At 45.7% G+C, this 18,687-nt stretch overlaps 1 pseudogene; it reads right to left on the bottom strand.

Annotated features, from left to right (window-relative positions):
- Positions 1–2,309: 2,309 nt before the first annotated feature.
- Positions 2,310–4,727, bottom strand: LOC147964986 (uncharacterized; annotated as a pseudogene).
- Between the last annotated feature and the right edge of the window lie 13,960 nt (positions 4,728–18,687).

Raw genomic sequence — 18,687 nt, 5'->3', positions numbered from 1 at the left:
GATATGTTTCAATTAATTTTTTATTCTACATTTAAAATAAATTTTGACATGTTATAGAAAAGGGAATTAAGAAACTAAACTTGTGATGGTGAATTACTAAAATTTGTCATGATCCATGAAATAATTTTGACATGGTTCACAACTAAAAAGAAATCTGTTGTCAATTACTTTAAAAATGCAAGGTCGATGACTCAAATTTTCCATGTAACAGAAACTAAAATTGCTATGATGAATTACTGAAATTTACCACGATGCATGCACTACAATTTGTCGTGGTTCATACAAAAATAATTTTCATGGTCAAAATACTAGAATTGCCATGATGAAAATACTACTTGTGGTGCATTATTCTGTGTTAATTATGCTTAATGCTTGTTTATTTAATTTTTCGTTTTTTGGTTGGTTGCTTCTTAATCTATTTGCTAGCCTCCACTTATACTAAGTAGAAATACTAGTGCATTCAAAATCTTTAAACTCAGTTTTGTCATATGAGTCCGTCATACCTACCTATATGCGGTATTTTCGTGTCGTTCTAAGCTTTGTATGTGCATCTCTAATTTTTTAAATAAAATTTCCTTTTTGTGTGCTCGTATCGCTTATGAAGTGGTAGGAGTTGGGCAATATTTTTCATGCTAGATGTGTTATTCTCAGTATGAGTGCTTATTCACTTGTCATTGCACGAGAGTATGATGGTAATAGGGATGACTAGCCTAGAAATGAATTTTTTATTCTATGTTGTTAAACAATAAATTTCTTGAAAAGTGTTGGTATGAGAAACACTCGTGGATACGGCTAACCCATGGATTGTGAAAGAATGATGGAAAAAGAAATAAATTTATATTTTCTGTTTAGGAACCATCTATGATATATCTAGTATGGAAAGTATTGGGAATTTCTCGGTCATTTTTCCTTGACGGGAAAAATATGCCTCTTAAAAAGTTTTATCTCCCAATTTAAGCTTTAAGCTCTGGCACCTCTATAAATTCCTACTTTCCTATGTAAAGGACCTATTTATTATTTTAAAAACCTAAAAATACATTGCTGCACTTTTTTATTACTTATTTTATTTCACGTTTTATCAAGAGTTATTTATCTAATCTACCATAAATCTATCTATCTTTTTACCGTAAAGGGATTGGCAACCCCTCTTACGCGTCGGGTTGTAAGTATTTGTTCTTTGTGGGCAGGTACCATTTATATACTGTTGCTTGGTTCTCCCACTGAATTGATACCTTGATTTCATAACTGAGGAAAATACTTACCGTAGCTGTGTTGCATCTTGCCTTCCTTTTTGGAGAAATACCGACGTAGTTCAAGCGACATTAGGGGCGGAGGCCATCCTCCCTTCTGAGATCAAGCATGGTTCCCCACGAGTCTTGGCATTTGACGAGGCACGCCATGGTGCCTCGCGGGGAACTGATCTTGTGCTCGGCAAGGAGGCCCACCGTCAGGCCTCCCTCCGCGCCGCGAGGTACCAGCAGGCCTTGCGGCGTTACCATAGCCGCAACATCCGCCCTCAGACTCTTGAGTTTGGAGACCTCGTCCTGAGGCGGGTCCTCTTCAGGGAGGGCCTTCATAAGCTCTCGCCCATGTGGGAAAGCCCGTTCAGGGTTGCCCACGTCTCCAGGCCAGGCACCGCGCACCTGGAGACGGAGGACGGGGTCCCCGTGCAGAACGACTGAAACATCCATCACCTCCGCAAGTTCTACCCGTGACACTCTCACATAATAATGAGGTGGTCTGTACACACCTCGGAGTCTTCCGGTGCACCGTTCCACGACCTCGTGGGAACTCCCACCCACGCCCAACTGGAAGCCCCATGCTCCGTGCTGGCGGACGGTTGAACAACGACTATGCCCAGGCCCAAGTGGAGGCCCCATGCTCCGTGCTGGTGGGAAGACGAGTGTAGGCGCCAGACACGACAACTTTTCCCTTTTTTGCTTGTAAACCGAGTTTGTGATTTCCCTGAATAAAGCTCGAAGTTTTTGTGTATTTGCTCAGAGAAGGGTTGGTGTTTTATCCTTGCGGTGTTTCCTTTCTTGGATTTCTTCCAAAAAAGTAGCAACGACTGCCCAATATCCCCCTCCTGAGCGTCCCGCGAGCGGGGGCTTGCCATGGTGCTTGCGCTTCGGCCAGCCCCAGTGGCATTAAGGACCTAGGCAGCAACGGCCACGGGTCTACCCCTGTGCACACCACCTCACCAGGACTCTGGTATCTAAGCCCTCATGCGGCGCTCATGAGCGAGCCAGCAGGCGCGTGTTGCCCTCAGCCTCTCTCCTCAGGGGTGCTCATCTCTTGGCCTTGCCCGGGCATCGCAACCCGACATACTAGTGACGATCAACCCTTGCTCGGGGCTATGAACACAGAATAAGCATAAAGGAAAAGCAGCCTAGGAAGGCACAAATACGGTTCGGTACATCATTAAGGAGTTTCCGTCAACACCCTTTACATCCCCGTGGGGCCATACACAAGTGTCAACAGGTAAACAGAAGGAAGGCGGCCTAAGGAGACATGTCGTCATCATCGCTTTCGTCAGTCCCATGCCCCTCTGCTTCGTGCTGGTCTTCATGGCTGTCAGGGGCAAACCATGCAATCAGAACATCCACATGGTCCTCCACCCTCTCCCCCAGGGCGTCGGGAATCACCCTAGGCACGGGGGCTATCACGGCCTCGAAGTTGAAGTCGGGGTCGGAACGAAGGAGATGACCAAAGATGCGCATCGACGCCTGCGCAAGGAGGTCGCAGATTTCCTCTTCCACGAGCTTGCCCACCTTCTTCGCACCTCCCTCGACCCGCTCCACGATCCTAGTGAAGAAGGCGACGTAGCTTGCGTCATCGGGCATGAGCGGGCTGGCGACGCTCTCCTTACAGATGGAGTTCAGGGCACGGCGAGCCCTCCGCTCGAGGTCTTAGAACATCTCGGAGCGTGTGTGCTGCAACCCCCGAGCCTGGTTCGCCTCGTCAGCTGCCCGCTCCATGAGGGAAGTGACATCCCCCACTTGCTGATAAAGGGATGCCAACTCGGCTTCGGCCGCGGCTTGGGCGTCCAGTGCGGTCTTCTAGAGCTTGTCTGCCTCGGCTAGCTTCTTCTTGAGGCTAACGATCTCGTCCTTTAATTCTCCACGACGAGCGCAGAAATGGGTCTCCTGAAGCTTGAGCTTCTGGTGGTGGTCCTTGACAAGCGCCCGACGGGCCCTCGCGGTCCCCTCTTCGATCTTCGCTTGAACCATCGCCTCCGAGGAGGCCAAGGAGGCACTAACCTCTCCTTCGCGCTGGGCAAGTGAAGCTTCGGCAGCTATTACTTGCCGCTCCATCACCTTTAGCCGCTCGTGCTTCAGGCTTTGCTCGGACGCCACTAGCGCCAATGCATCTTCAAGAGCGTGGAGCCTCAATTCTCGCACCGACGACCCTTCCGCTCCAGGACGACGATTGAGTCCAGGAACTCACGCTCACGGATTTTCACGACCTCGGCCTCCTCGAAGGCGCGGTTGCGGGCCTCTTTTGCTATGACGGAGGACATCTCGTCCTTCGAGCGAGCAGACTCGTGCTGCAGGTGACTAAGGCTGACGACGACTTCAAGCTGGTGCCACCCGTGTGCCAGGCGCAAGTGCTTGGCCTCAAGACACGAGTCGACGTCGTGAAGCTCCGTTTCGAGCCGGTTTAGTGCGCCCCTCGCGTCCCGGAGAAGGTTGTGCCTGACGACGCCACGGGTGCTTGCAAGCTCCAACGCCCGGCCTGGGCCTCTCCCGTGCTCCCGTCCACGGTGGAGGCACGGGAAGGTCCGGCGTGCTCGCCGGGGACCGGGGGCAGGCTGATCCCCTATATGATTCCCCTACCCGGGGCGTAGCCTTGTGCAGGCTCGACACCCAACCCGTGGGGGCCGTCGACCCGCAGTGGATTCGGCCACCGGCAGGAGTCGACGGGATGAGTTGTGGCATCGCCCTTGCAAGCTTGACGCCGGTCTCGATGGAGGGCGCCGGGGATACAGCGTGGAGGCCCGCTAGAGGTCGCCTCAAGGAAGTTGCAACCGTCACCGCACGCATGGACTCGGCTGCAAGGCCTAAGGAACGCGCTGTCGCCGCTTGCCCCGCATCCCTGGGAGGAGGCGGCGGGGGCACCCTCGCTTCTCCGCCTGAAGAAGACCTGAGAAGAAAGAACTTGGAGAAGCTTGCCAGGCAAGAATCAGGGAGAGCAGGGCACTTACTCGTCCGTGGCGACCCACTTCCTCCTCTTTAGGGCCTGCGATGGCGAGCCGACACAGTCTTCCGGCCGCTCCCTGCTCCGAGAGGGACGAGGCCCGGAGTTGGCACCCTTGAGTTCGACGCGTGGCTCCCCATGTTTGAGGCGGTGGCCGCGCCCTTGGGCGGGACGACGCCACCGTCGTTCGTAAGCACATGGGCGGGCCGCTACGTAGTGGGTGGTTCGGCACGCCCCTCCGCCGTCACCAATGGCGCTCTAACCGCGGAGCCCTTAGGGCCTGGAATTGCCAAGAAGGGGTTGTTTCGAGGCCCCACCTGGTCCTCGGGGACCAACCCCCACTGGTCAAAGCGCGACATCCTCTCCGCGAGGGCCACCCTGTTGGTGTAGTTGTACAGGGGATGCCCTTTCTCGTGGAGCTTGCCTGGCACTCGACCAGTCAGAACTCGGGATATCTCGTCCAACATATCGGGGGACAGGTGGCCTGACCGGAGGCGCATCATATCTTCTGAACCGGTCAAGGCCCACATGGGGCGAGAATGGCATAGAAGAGGAGTGATGCGCCGACGGAGAAATTCCTTCACCACCATCGTCCTCGTCACTCCTGCCTCCCTCAAGCCTGCCATCCTCTCCATGACCTGCTTCAGCCTCGGGTCAGTGAGCCTCTCGTGTGCCCATTTGGAGCTTACCACCGCCAGAGATGTGGGGATCTACAGAAGAGGGCTGGATTGAGCCGCGTCCACATACACCCACTGCCACTAGAAGCCCTCGGCTTCATGATTGATCCCCATGTCGATGCCATCACCCGCCTTCGAGGCCACGGCTTGGAGCGACACACATCCGGAGCATTGGTCAGCGGCGGTCGACCACAAGAAGAAGAAGTGGTGGAGCAGATCCACTAAGGGAGTTATGATACGTCTCCAACGTATCTACTTTTCCAAACATTTTTGACCTTGTTTTGGACTCTAACTTGCATGATTTGAATGAAACTAACCCGGACTGACGCTGTTTTCAGCAGAATTACCATGGTGTTATTTTTGTGCAGAAATAAAAATTCTCGGAATGACCTAAAAATCCACGGAGACACGTTTTGGAATTAATAAAAAAATACTAGCGAAAGAATCAGCATCAGGGGGCCCACACCCTGTCCACGAGGGTGCAGGGCGCCCCCCTAGGGCGCGCCCCTGCCTCGTGGGCCCCTTGAGACTCCACCGACGTCAACTTCAACTCTATATATTCACGTTCGGAGAGAAAACAAATCAGAGAGAAGAATTCATCGCGTTTTACGATACGGAGCCGCCGCCAGGCCCTAATCTTCATCGGGAGGGCTGATCCGGAGTCCGTTCGGGGCTCTGCAGAGGGCAATCCGTCGCCATCGTCATCATCAACCTTTCTCCATCACCAATTTCATGATGCTCACCGCCATGCGTGAGTAATCCCATCATAGGCTTGCTAGACGGTGATGGGTTGGATGAGATTTACCATGTAATCGAGTTAATTTTGTTAGGGTTTGATCCCTAATATCCATTATGTTCTAAGATTGATGTTGCTATGACTTTGCTATGCTTAATGCTAGTCACTAGGGCCCGAGCGCCATGATTTCAGATCTGAACCTATTATGTTTTCATGAATATATGTGAGTTCTTGATCCTATCTTGCAAGTCAATAGTCACCTACTATGTGTTATGATACGGTAACCCCGAAGTGACAATAATCGGGACCATTCCCGGTGATGACCGTAATTTGAGGAGTTCATGTATTCACTAAGTGTTAATGCTTTGGTCCGGTATTCTATTAAAAGGAGGCCTTAATATCCCTTAGTTTCCAATAGGACCCCGCTGCCACGGGAGGGTAGGACAAAAGATGTCATGCCAATTCTTTTCCATAAGCACGTATGACTATATTCGGAATACATGCCTACATTACTTGATGAACTGGAGCTAGTTCTGTGTCATCCTATGTTATAACTGTTGCAGGAGGAATCACATCCGACATAATTATCCATCATTGATCCATTCCCTACGAGTTTTTCACATATTGATCTTTGCTTAGTTACTTTTCCGTTGCCACTGTTACGATTGCAACAAAAACTACTACTGTTACTTTTGCCACCGTTACCGTTACTTTCATACTACTTTGCTACTAAATTTTTTGCTACAGATATTAAGTCTTTCAAGTGTGGTTGAATTGACAACTCAACTGCTAATAATTAAGAGTATTCTTTGGCTCCCCTTGTGTCGAATCAAAAAATTTGGGTTGAATACTCTACCCTCGAAAACTGTTGCGATCCCCTATACTTGTAGGTTATCAAGACTACTCTCTGGCGCCGTTGTCGGGGAGCATAACTCTATTCTTTGAGTCACTTGGAATTTATATCTGTTGATCACTATGAGGAACTTGAAAGATGAAAGAACCAAGATTTTTCCCTCAACTACGAGGGGAGGTAAGAAACTGTCATCTAGCTCTGCACTTGATTCTCCTTCTATTTTGAGTAAACTTGTGACACCTACTACTGCTATTGATTCTGATATGTCTCATTGATGATGCCACTTCTGCTATGCATGATGCTTATGATGAAACTACTTCTATGCTTGATAATACTGTGCCATTAGGTGAATTTCTGAATGAACAACTTGCTAGGGTTAGGGAGAATGAAATTATTGAAACAGATAATTTTGATGAAAGTGATGATGAAGATTCTTCCTCTAGATATGAATTGCCTGATGTGCCTGAGGTTTATGTTATGGATGAAGAAAACTGCTAGAGACCTTTTTGCTTGCAAAGATAGATATGATCTTAAGAAACTGTTAGCTAAGCTGAAAGAAAAGTCTTTGAATGCTAGAATGAAATATGACCCTGCTTTTGCTACTTCACCTACCTGTATTTCTGATAAGGATTATGATTTCTCCGTCGATCCTGAGTTAATTACTTTGGTTAAATCTGATCCTTTTTATGGCTATGAATCTGAAACTGTTGTGGCACATCTTACTAAATTGAATGATATAGCCACCCTATTCATGCATGAGGAAAAAAACGTTACTATTATATCCTTAAGTTATTTCCGTTCTCATTAAAGGGTGATGCTAAAACATGGTTTAATTCTCTTGCTCCTAGTTGTGTGCATGGTCTCCAGGATATGATTTATTACTTCTCTGCTAAATATTTCCCTGCTCATAAGAAACAAGCTGCATTAAGGAAAATATATAATTTTGTGCAAATTGAAGAAGAGAGTCTCCCACAAGCTTAGGGGAGGCTTCTCCGATTACTTAATGCTTTGCCTGATCATCTTCTCAAGAAAAATGAAATACTTTATCTTTTATAATGGACTAACCGATGCTTTTGGAGACCACCTGGATAGTTGTGATGATTGTGTTTTCAGGGAAAGGACTGTTGAGTAAGCTGAATTGTTATTGTATAATATATTGAGTAATGATAATGATTGGACACTTGCTGAACCAACTCCTAAGCCAACTCCGAAGAAAAGGGGTATTCTATTTCTCAATCCTGAAGATATGCAAGAGGCAAAGAAATCTATGAAAGAAAAGGGCACTAAAGCTGAAGATGTTAAGAATTTACTACCTGTTGAAGAAATACATGGTCTTAATAATCTGACACAGGTAGTAAAGATAAATTCTCTCTCTATATATTTGATGAAAGTGATATTCCTCGTAATAAGTCTGCTAGCCAATGCTTGGATGAGTTTGATAATTTTATTGTTAAATAAGAAAACTTCAATGCTTATGTTGGTACAAAATTGAAACGTAATGCTTATATGATTGAACACTTGAGTGATTATATGTCTATAGTTAAAAATGACCTTAAACTTATTAGTAAACATGCTTCTATGGTTACCACTCAGGTAGAACAAGTGCTTAAAGCACAAGATGATTTGCTTAATGAATTAAATAATAATTAAAATGATAATGCTGTTAGAGTTGTGACTAGAGAGGGTAAAATGACTCAGGAACCTTTGTATCCCGAGGGACACCCTAAGAGAGTCGTGCAAGATTCTCAGAGAACTAATGTTGACGCACCTACTCCTTCTAAGAAGAAAAAGAAAAATGATAGGACTTTGCATGCTTCTAGTGAACCTGTTGTTGACACATCTGAGAATCCCAATAATATTTCTATTTCTGATGCTGAAACACAATCTGGTAATGAACATGAACTTAGTGATAATGTTAATGATGATGTTCATGTTGATGCTCAACCTAGCAATAACAATGATGTAGATATTGAACCTGCTGTTGATATTGATAACCCACAATCAAAGAATCAACGTTATGATAAGAAAGACTTTGTTGCTAGGAAGCACGGTAAAGAAAGAGAACCATGGGTTCAAAAACCCATGCCTTTCCTCCCAAACCATCCAAGAAAAAGGATGATGAGGATTTTGAGCACTTTGCTGAAATGATTAGACCTATCTTTTGCGTATGCGTTTGACTGATACGCTTAAAATGAATCCTTGTGCTAAGTATATGAAAGATATTGCTACAAATAAAAGAAAGATACTGGAAGCTGAAATTTTCACCATGCTTCCCAATTATACTTTTAAAGGTGGAATACCTAAGAAACTAAGAGATCCAGGAGTACCAACTATACCATGCTCCATTGAAAGAAACTATGTTAAAACTGCTTTATGTGATCTTGGAGCCGGCGTTAGTGGTATCCTCTCTCTTTATATCGTAGACTTGATTTGAATAAGTTGACACCTACTGAAATATCTTTGCAAATGACTGATAAATCAACTGCTATACCTGTTTGTATCTATGAGAATGTGCCTGTTGTGGTTGCAAACATTACTATTTTAACGGGCTTTGTTATTCTTAATATTCTCAAGGACGATAATATGTCGATTATCCTTGGTAGACCCTTTTTGAATACTGCAGGGGATGTTATTGATTGCAACGAAGACAATGCCACTTTTCATGTTAATGGTAATGAGCACATGGTACACTTTCCGAGGAAACAACCTCAAATCCATAATATTAATTCTATTGGAAAAATTTCAACGATTACTATTAGAGGTTTTGAATTCCCTCTTCCTACTGTCAAGAAGAAAATATGATATTCTTATTGTGGGGACATGCATATCCCCGTTGAGGTAACCTAGTGTTATTCGAAAAATTTCCGGTTTCATGCGATTCGGAAAGAGTTTGTTAACAAGACTTGATCAACCTTGTTAGTGGATTCCTTTTGATGAGCATGAGATGGATGAAGTTAGAAAGCACAACTCTCTGTACCATCCTTTCACATTCTGTTATTTAGATTAAATAAAGCAAAAACAATATTTTCTGTCTGTTTTTTGAATTATCCTTGCAATAAAAATACTTCAAAAATAAAAGTTCTCCAAATGTCCTGAAATTGAAATATGATTTTTTGTAGAATATTTAAGAATTATTGGCACTCAGAACACACCAAGGGCCCCACCATTGGGCCACGAGGGTGCAGGGAGCGCTCACCCCCCTGGGGCGCGCCCCCTGCCAGTTGTCGGTGCTCATACATTACATTCATGTTCACACCGACATTACATTCATGTTCACACACTCATGCCAGTTGTCGATGCTCATATTTTTTCATTATACTACCCATGCTAGTTTATTTTATTTTCTAAGCCTTCTTCTTGTGTCTTTGAAAAACCTTAAGAAAAACCAAAAAAATTAGTTGTAGCTTTTAGCTAGTTTACTTTCCATGCCTGTAGTAGTAGTAATTAAAAGAAAATCCAAAAATATTTCTCATTCTTCTTTTGCTTGTTGGGAGCTTTCCCGTGTAAATAGTTTTATTTCTTTTCTTATCCTTTGGGGGTCGAGAGGAGAAGACCATGATGAAAATGTTGAGTGGCTCTCATATGCATTATTGTTGATTTAACCAAGAGCCCATATTACCTTGTATTCTCCCTTGTATTAAATACTTGTAGATTCCAGCTTAGTCCAATGCACGTGCACTATTATTATCCACACCGTTCGGTCGTGCGAGTGAAAGGCAATAGTGACGATATATGATGGACTGATTGAGATGAGAAAAGCTGGTATGAACTCGACCTATCTTGTTCTTATAAATATGATTAGTTCATCGTTCCTGATTCAGCCTATTATGAATGAAACATGTTTGCAATGACAATTATAGATTACAGTTGCCCATGCCATGCTTAATTAGCTAGGAGTTTATAATGGTTTACCTTGCGTCCCCACATTCTATTAAAATGGTTATCATGTGGTATGATAGGGTGGTATCCTTCTTTGAACGAAATTTGAGTGGCTTGACTTGGCACATGTTCATGCATGTAGTTGAAACAAAATCAACATAGCCTTCACGATATTTATGTTCATGGTGATTTATATCCTACTCATGCTTGCACTCATTGTTGATCAATCTTAATGCATGTTCATGTCTGTTGTCGCTCTCTAGTTGGTCGCTTCCCAGTCTTTCTAGCCTTCATTTGTACTAAGCGGGAATACTGCTTGTGCATCCACTTCCATAAACTCCAAAGTTATTCCTCATGAGTCCACCATACCTTCCTATAAGCGGTATCTACCTGCCGTTCCAAGTAAATTTGTATGTGCCAAACTCTAAACTTTCAAATGAAATTCTGTTTTGTATGCTCGAATAGCTCATGTATCAACTAGGGCTATCTATATCTTCCATGCTTGGTGGGTTATTCTCACGATGAGTGGACTCCGCTCATCACTCACGAGAAAATGGCTGGTAACCGGGATGCCCAGTCCCATGCTCAAATCAAAATAACTGCAAACAAAACTCCCCAGGATTGTTGTTAGTTGGAGGCACCCGTTGTTTTGGACAATTCATGGATTGATGTTTGTTGGTGGCGGGGGAGTATAAACTTTACCATTCTGTTTGGGAACCGCCTATAATGTGTGTAGCATGGAAGATATCGAGATCTCTTGGTTGTTTTGTTGACAATGAAAGTATACCACTCAAAATATTATTTATCTCTGTTTCAAAACCATTGTTGAGGAAATCGTTAACTGGTAGCTGCTCGGTCGGCTGGTGAGTAGGGGATTAATAGGCTAATCGGCAAGTTAATCAATTAATCAGATGATTTATCGGGTAATCGGCTACTCGGGGACCCTATGAGTAGGGATTAATCGGCAAGTTAACTGGTTAATCAGATGAATTCTTGAACATGGTTCAAAACTAGAGCTCTGGCACCTCTGCAAATCCCTGCTTCCCTCTGCGAAGGGCTTATCTATTTACTTTTATGTTGAGTCATCATCCTTTTATTAAAAAGCACCAGTTGGAGAGCACCACTGTCATTCGCATGCATTGCTATTAATTCACATTGAGTATGACTGTGACTGGATCTCTTTTACCATGAATTACAATGTCTAGTCAGTCCTTGATCTTCAGGGGTGCTCTGCATTTATGTTTTGCGGTCTCAGAAAGGGCTAACGAGATACCATCTTGTTATATCATGTTATAATTGTTTTGAGAAAGTGTTGTCATCCGAGATTAATTATTATTGCTCGCTAGTTGATTATGCCATTGATATGAGTAAACATGAGACCTAAATGTTATTGTGAATATGGTTAGTTCATAATCTTTGCTGAAAACTTGAATGCTGGCTTTACATATTTCCAACAACAAGATCAAATAGAGTTTGTAATTTTTTTTCTTTATCACTTTCAGTTTGTCAACTGAATTGCTTGAGGACAAGCAAAGGTTTAATCTTGGGGGAGCTGATACGTCTCCAATGTATCTACTTTTCCAAACACTTTTGACCTTTTTTGGACTCTAACTTGCATGATTTGAATGGAACTAACCCGGACTGACACTGTTTTCAGCAGAATTACCATGGTGTTATTTTTGTGCAGAAATAAAAGTTCTCGGAATGACTTGAAAATTCACAAAGCCACGTTTTCGAATTAATAAAAAATACTGGCGAAAGAATCAACATCAGGGGTCCACACCCTGTCCACGAGGGTGCAGGGCGCGCCCCCTGCCTCGTGGGCCCCTTGAGACTCCACCGACGTCAACTCCAACTTATTCATGTTCGGGGAGAAAAAAATCAGAGAGAAGGATTCATCGCGTTTTATGATACGGAGCCGCCGCCAAGCCCTAATCTTCATCGGGAGGGCTGATCTGGAGTTCGTTTGGGGCTCCGCAGAGGGGAATCCGCCGCCATCGTCATCATCAACCTTCCTTCATCACCAAATTCATGATGCTCACCGCCGTGCATGAGTAATCCCATCGCAGGCTTGCTGGACAGTGACGGGTTGGATGAGATTTACCATGTAATCGAGTTATTTTTGTTAGGGTTTGATCCCTAGTATCCATTATGTTCTAAGACTGATGTTGCTATGACTTTGCTATGCTTAATTCTAGTCACTAGGGCCCGAGTGCCATGATTTCAGATCTGAATCTATTATGTTTTCATGAATATATGTGAGTTCTTGATCATATCTTGCAAGTCAATAGTCACCTACTATGTGTTATGATCCGGTAACCCCGAAGTGACAATAATCGAGACCACTCCCGGTGATGACCGTAATTTGAAGAGTTCATGTATTCACTAAGTGTTAATGCTTTGGTCTGGTACTCTATTAAAAGGAGGCCTTAATATCCCTTAGTTTCCAATAGGACCCCGCTGCCACGGGAGGGTAGGACAAAAGATGTCATGCAAATTCTTTTCCATACGCACGTATGACTATATTCGGAATACATGCCTACATTACATTGATGAACTGAAGCTAGTTCTGTGTCACCCTATGTTATAACTGTTGCATGAGGAATCACATCCGACATAATTATCCATCATTGATCCATTGCCTATGAGCTTTTCACATATTGATCTTTGCTTAGTTACTCTTCCGTTGCCACTGTTACGATTGCTACAAAACTACTACTGTTAGTTTTGCCACCGTTATCGTTACTTCCATACTACTTTGCTACTAAATACTTTGCTGCAGATATTAAGTCTTTCAGGTGTGGTTGAATTAACAACTCAACTGCTAATACTTGAGAATATTCTTTGGCTTCCCTTGTGTCGAATCAATAAATTTGGGTTGAATACTCTATCCTCGAAAACTGTTGCGATCCCCTATACTTGTGGGTTATCAACTTACACCACAAAGGCCCCGCATAGGAAGGCGAAGGCCGAGATAAGGAGGATGGAATTTGGGTCTAGATGCAGTGCGTGCACCTGGTAGTGCATGAGCACGGCGTTGAAGAAGTCGGAGAATGGGGGGAGCAAGCCGGAGAAGATCGCAGGCAAGTGGAAGGCGACTGTGGTGGCCTCCAGTTCTGCTCAGGGACGATAAGCAGGCCAGACCCTTGCCCCTTTCCATTCGTTAGAGCTCGATGCAATCATCAGGAGAATCTTCTCGAGCCCCTTGTGATTGAGCAATCTTGATCGGCCCAGGGCTGGCTCGGGCCCCGCTCGAGACTCCGTCGCCGCCACGCTCTTCTTTCTTGAAGGGGCCATGGAGCTACAGGAGGAGAGACCGATTCGTCCGCAGTGAGGAAAGTGGAAATCTTGCTCAAGAAGGAGCCGGGAGACGGGGGAACAAGGAGATCAATGATGGCCCCACGACATGCACTAGGCTTTTGTTCAGCCGGAGCGGTTGCCGAGGCGTCGTGGGGAAGTGGGGGCATCCATGCCCCATCATGCGCCACGTGTTAAGCCTGGCCCGCAGGCGGTTGGGGTCCACGTCGCTTTGCCCTTCCTTCTTCGCCTTCGCTCCTAAGCAAGGCCGAGTGCGCCGTGTGCCCGGGGGCTACTGTCGGGGTTCTGGGACCAGGGTACCCAGACCCGTCTGCCTACGGCCCAACGCGTGGCTTCACCAATGGCCCAGCGCGGCCCAACATCGAGACTTCACGAGCAAGACCCTTGTGAGGGCCCCCACCTCATGAGGCAAACTACATCAAGACCTCCTAAGGAGCGACCTCTCGAGGCTGCCTCCCGAGGAGCGGACATCTCTAGGCTCGCACCCACCTCACAAGGCGCTATGACGTGAGCCATGACGACCAAAGCCAGGAGGCCGCCAGCGGGCGCAGGCGAGGGCAGTTTCCTCTTTGGTGCTAGAAGGACAAAGCCAGCACGTGGGTTCCCAAGGGATCCCCAAAGCTAACCTCTTCGGTGCAACAAGACTAATACCACGCTACTACTCTGTTCCAAAGACATGCACACCATCGAAATAGTCCATCTATATCAATATACACTGAGAGGGAATAATTTTTTTTACAAGAGAGGAAATAGTTCATCCATCCATAATGCCCTCCTGCTGGTGCAGCCTTCTTCTTCTTGTTCTCATTCTCCGTGGGAGACGGCTTCGCAACAAGCTCTTTGGACCTTCCAGCTATCTCGAAACTCACATGGGCATCGAGGGCAGCATATTTTATCTTCTCGTACGTCAAGGGATAATTCTCCCATCCAGACGACCTTAATGCCACCGTCTCGTCACCCTTCTGAAGATTTGTACCGAGCACAAAATTAGCTACGTCGAATAGGGATGGTGTCTATTTATCACAATCTTCTACAGGAATTTTGATTCTGGTTTGTAGGTCAGCGATGCTTTTCAAATCAAGGTTGTACGGCTCCAGCTTCTGTTTGTCCCCTTCGATGGCTGCCCCACAGAAGTATACGTCCTCCCGAGACAAGAAACCGTGAATCTCACCTAGTATGGAGGGCGAGTGTATGATGTGGTACACCAAAACATCATCTTCGAGGCATAGCTGAAGGACGGCGACGCGCTGGATCTTCCCAGGGGCACGCTCCGTGTACTTTGCGTCGAGTCCGATGACCCTCATCTCTACCTTTTCGAGGGAGTTGGATACATTGTTGATCCACTGCCGAACAACCCTTGGGTGGACGGTGACGGTGGCAACTATGTGCATTTCGCGATTTGGAACCACTGGAATGGAGGGCTATGGTTTGGAGAATTAGGATTAGATGGCTAGTCTAACTGAAGTAGTAGATGATTATTTAAAGAGGTTAAAACAATGTGAACGCAGTGGGGTTTGGATGCAAATGAAGACGAAGGGGAGGTGAAGAAGCCGAGGAGAATCGGTTCTCGATGGAGAAGTAAATGGGAGAAGTGGCGTGCAGGCAGTTGATTCGACGGCTAGGTAGACTAAATGAAAAGGCTATGCGGGTAGACTGATGAGTCGTACCTGTTCGTGTACGTGCCCATCCTTCCTGATAGGTGGGACCTATGCAAACAGATAAAAAAATGTGTCGTAGTTTTTTTTGAGCGTGTGAGTGGGAGACACAACATTCTCTGGTTAAGGAATACTCCCTCCGTTTAGGTGAGTATAAGTCACCTTATGAAAATCAGGTTTTCCCAAAACCTTTAGGCGTGGAGCATTAACTTCCTGCTCGATCCCCTCCCAGCCTCGTTAGCCAGCATTCTCTTCCTCTGCTGCCATGTTCTACCTTTCCATTTTTCCTCTTCTCCAGTGTGGAACGATCTGCATGCCGTCCTTGATGCACCAGAACGACCACTGCATGCATCGCGGTAGGGCGTTGATTGGGCATGCACGAGAATTTGGTTCTGCTCGCAATATGGATGATACCTGAACAGGCATGCTAGCACGGGAGACCTATTTCCGCTATACAATACTGGAGTAGTAGTAGTAGTACAACTGTGGTACACTTGATGGCCAAAATACTATTCATCCGGTCCTCACAGTGAAGTGACAACACCCTGCGCCTGACACTAGTCCAGGCGGCGTGTTCGGGTTACCAAAGTCAGCCTCACCCTGTGCACAGTGCAGTCTGTCACCGCCGCTGTACATCACATTGGTGCCTCGCCTCATCTCCCTCTCTGCTCCCATAGCACCACTCCATCTCCATCTCCTTCTCCGTCGCCGTCTCCGTCTCCATCTCACTGTGCCCCCGTGTACCGTCGCCTCACTCGCCTCCCCCAGTACCACTATTCCCTCGCTAGCTGCTCCAGCACCGACATCCTTCTCCCCCGTATATCAAGCCCCCTTCCAAACTCCACCACGGCCGAACGCGAACCGCGCAGAATCCATATGAGCTGCGATTGGAGCAATCTCCCTAGTGACATCCTCGACCTCTGTTGTTCGTGTATGGATATTTTGAGTGCCCTGCGACTGGCTGCATGCTCGAGGGACATGCACACTGCCATCGTCGAAGTGAGGCCTAAGCTTTTCAAGACACCCTGCTTGCTGCTATCTGGTCTTGCGAGATTGGCTCACCATGATACGAAGGCATGCATGATGCCCCTCGACTTCAATCCGATCTCCATTAGCCGAAACTTCTTTGCAGGTATGTAGTGGGTCGCCGTACATCATTTCCCTCGACATCGATCCGATCACCATCGCCCAAAACTTCTTGGCAGGTATGTAATGGGTCGGCATGAACTCCCACTGGATGGCTGCCTTCAGAGAAGACGGTAAAAAGTTGGTGCTGGTGAACTTCCAGACCTCCCATGAGATTATCCTTCCTCCGTTGGATTATATAGAGTATTACCATCGCGGTCCTAGTCATCTAGATTACTACGTCAGTTGGACGGAGAAGATTGTAATCTGCCAAGTGCCCACACGACATGCGAATTACGCAGACTTCAAGCTAATTGCCTTGTTCGACCGCGGACTCGCCTATCTTTACGCCAGTGCCTTCTTTAGCTGGAGACAACTCAGCTCGCAGTGGATCATCGTCAAAGCTGATACACACTTCTGTGATGCTCTTGAACACAATGGCATCATCTACGCGATCGACAAAGCAGATGGCACCACGTATTGCTGGGACGGCGCGTGTAAGTTTTTTTCTTCTCATGTTAATGATGACGCCATGACACTGTTTGAACTTTTTGTGATGATTGGCATATCCCTGTTTGAGCAGAATTTGATTAGAACTATGGCAATGTATTAGAGACGCCGTAAATCAGCTATATTTGGAATGAGTTAATTCATGCGATTGTGACCATGTCATTACAACCAACTTGTACCCTGAATAATCAAACGGTTAGGAATATATGGCTATTATCCTTATTTTACAGTAATCTATATACTACTACTAAATATGAGTGTGTATCAATGGCCATGTTAGTTTCCTCATTTTCATGATGTAGAAACATGCACCGCACTGTTGGTTTCATCTAACCATACATTAGGGAAGTAAATGTGCATATGGAGAACTCTATATTTGGAAGTAGTGAAATCCTGCAATGCTTACCATCTGTACATACCTATATACGCCCTTCAGCAATCAATGGCTAGAATAATATCCTCACAAAATTTTTGCCCACAGAACACGAGTATATAACAATGCATGGTCTGTTAGTTACCTTGAAGAATTTGTTTGTGAGGACAGAACATGATTACATAACATGCATGACATGGTAGTTTCCTGTGAAGAATCGATTGCGAGATAACATGAGTATAACCATGCATGTCACTTCTATATTTTCGAACCCAGTATACATTTCCCTGTATTTTCCTCCCGGTTCCAACAGGGACATATCAATGCTGTTTCTTGCATTATCCTACTCATATTCTGAACAATGCTGATCTTACATTAACAATGCCTGTCATTTTTGATATGATGTAGTGTCCCTACAGTTACTGCCCTTTGTAATCACACCACCTTTGCCGAAAACAGGGAAGCACAACTAGTTCCTCGCTCGATCAGACGACGGCAAAAGACTGATGATCATTCGGACACATGAGCCGGAAAAGTTATATTGCAAAAACCCCACTGTATACAAGCACCGTGTAATACATGAGTATCCGGACAGTGGCTGTTACGTCTATGAGCAGGATACCAGCTTGTTGGGGCCTTTAGGATTTTTTAGTTGGAGGCGGGTAAACAGCCTTGGTTCACACTCTCTGTTACTCGGACTCAATTATCCGATTAACCACGAGATCACCGTTGGCAAGGACCTTGATGGCAGAGAGTCTCTGTTTGCTATGGAAAACTGTGTCTACACGACGAGCCCTAGGAGTTCGGGAGCAAACTCCCCTGATTGTCAACGATACAGCCTGCAGCCAAAAGAAGGTGAGAATGACAAAGGCATACGGATTAACTTTGATCCTTGGATGTCTCAATTACGACATGCAGTGATGTGGTTCAAGCCTTCAGGTTGATAGGTAATTGGGCTGTTGCATCGAAAGGGTGGAGTACTGGTGTCTCTGGATCACTGGTCCCTGAAGCGGGGCTGCAAATTATGATGGTGTTGGATCATCTCTTCGAATGACTTTCTTGTCTTTGCTGCTGGTTCTGGATGGGTAGTTCTTTCTTTTGTTATGCATATTCCTTGTCATTTGGTCATCCTCGTCTATGTCACTCTTACTATGTAATAGTTGCTTCTGTTTAGAATGTCATTCTCGTCTGGATCATGAGAGTCTGAGCGCTGCACATGGGTGCGTTTTGGTGGTGTAGCAAGACTTCTTATGAACTATCATGTCTTGCTGTTTATGTCAGTAGTAGTCACTAGTCAGTGTTTGAATGTTGTATATATCGTTGTTTTGAACTGTTTATTGTCTCGAACTACTGGTGGGCTAAAT

This window comes from Triticum urartu, chromosome 6A (assembly GCF_056163025.1).
Source record: "Triticum urartu cultivar PI428250 chromosome 6A, HENAU_Tu73, whole genome shotgun sequence".
NCBI lineage: Eukaryota > Viridiplantae > Streptophyta > Magnoliopsida > Poales > Poaceae > Triticum > Triticum urartu.
The sequence above is the reverse complement of the archived record's forward strand: the minus strand, read 5'-3'. Positions and strand labels throughout refer to the sequence as shown.